Source organism: Apteryx rowi, unplaced genomic scaffold (assembly GCF_003343035.1).
Source record: "Apteryx rowi isolate R43461 unplaced genomic scaffold, aptRow1 scaffold_490, whole genome shotgun sequence".
NCBI classification, from domain to species: Eukaryota; Metazoa; Chordata; class Aves; order Apterygiformes; family Apterygidae; genus Apteryx; species Apteryx rowi.
In genome coordinates, this window is record NW_020450750.1 from 47,195 (window position 1) to 49,212 (window position 2,018).

Genomic DNA, 2,018 nt, shown 5'->3' on the forward strand with positions numbered 1-2,018 from the left:
TCGGGCTCGGCCCCGCGCTGAGCCGGGCGGCAGCGGGCTCGGCCAGGGGCGCGGCGCTCTGGGGGCAGCGCGTCCCCCCCCCGCCCTCTCCCCTCCCTCGGGTCGGGGGGGGGACGAGGCGAGGTCTCCCCCACCGCCCCCGCTCCGCCAAGCCGCCGCTGGGCCCCGCGTCCGTGGCCTGCGAGCGGGCGGCACCTGCCTTACCCGGGCCAAGGGCGAGACTTTGCCCCCACGGTGGCAGCAAGCCAGCTGCTCTCCCGCCCGGGCCCGGCGCTGGCTCCGCGGCTCCCGCCGCCCGCCTCACCTGAAGGCGCGGGGCTGCTCCCGCCCCGCCCCCTCCCGCGCTGCAGGGGGCCGCGCGCCGGGCGGTGACCGTTGGCCCCGCCCCAGGTGGGGGCCATGGCGCCGGGGTGCCCCCCTGCAGCGGGCGGAGACGCAGGGCGCTTCCCCTGGGTAAAACGTCCTGGGGGCTTGGGCAGGAGCGGTCTGCGAGGTCTCATCAGGCTTTTTCTTTCTAGCACCAGAAACTGGTGTTTAGTCGTTTTGGTTTTGGGTTGTTTTTTTTTTTTTTTTTAATGCCATCACATGAAGAGTCAGTTTTTGGTTTGTCACATATTTTTCTTACGCAGAAATAAGGTATGCATGTCACAGCATTTTTATACCAAAATAACTGCATCCACAGTCTGGGAGTTGTACCTCCAGATGTGTATTGATAAGAATTAAATTAATACAAATTTTCTGAGTTATTTTTGTGCAGTGTCTTAACACCTTTTAGCTCTGATCTCAGTGAGGCTGTCTCAGTGTACTCTCTTATAAGCAGTATTTTTTGCTGCTACTTATGTCTTTTGCTCTCTGTTTGCATTTCAAATGCTAGAGTTGATCAGCAACTTCAGTGCCAACATGAATGCTTCAACTTTGTATTTGTATGTCAGAATCTCAAAGCAAAAGCGAACTGAAATAAAGTGAAGTTTCCCTGCTGCTCTCATGTTTGGTTTAATTAACCATCACACTGTGAAGAGGGACATGAAGTAGATGGCAGCTCTGCTGCTGTGGAAATCCTGAAAATTAGAGATTCCTTGAAAAACATCCTCTCTCACAAATTCCCCTCTTGTTTAGGTGCTATTGTTTTCACCACCATGACAGCCCTTTTTCTGGGGATCCACAGATACGTATTGCTGAATTTTGCACGAAACGGGCTAAGATCGCGCCTGTTGCTCGAAGCCAGAATCACGTCTGCCTGCCTTTGGCCCTGTGCAGTCTGAGTGGGGTGCCCTGGCAAGGTGGCACGCTTGCCAGCCTACATACCAGCATTTCCACGGACTTTCCAAGCTGGTGTGGAGGTTTGCTCTTGCACCCGCACACACCCAGCTATTTATCCCAGTGGCCACCACCAGTGCGTTGGTATGACTCAAGAGAGCAACCCAACTGGACAGCATTGCATCATACTTAAACTTTGCATCACACCCCCAAAGACGCATGTAACCACCYCTCCTTAAGTACCTATACTTGAGTTTTGTCTCGCCTCCCCCTCCCTTGGTTTTATTAGCATTCCTAACATTATCCATTTGTTTGTCAATTTTCCCATAGAAACTTTGCTTCTCCTCATGCAATACTTCATGAATGGCATAATTATCCTGACTGTATGTGCAAAGCCTCTTTGCTGTCCAACTCGAGAGCATAAATTCTTGTGTGTTTTGCTGACAGAGTGAATCTAGCTAGTTCATACTCCAAAATCTCTCATGTTTTCCTTAACATTATGTCCCTGGCTACTTTTCTTTAGACATGGTATGTTTAGGTGCATCCTTTCTGAATGTCTGGAAAACTTCATCTCGGCCCCTTTAGGGAAAAAAAAGAAATCCCAGGGAGTTTTCCAGGGAAAGGGTTCTGTCAAGGAATAGCATGGAAGTACACATGGAAATGAAAATGGGAGTACACAAAATGTATGAGTAAGCCTGCATCTAAGGCAGAGCATGGGTGGAGTTAAATCCTGGGTCCTGATTAACATTCCTACAATTCAT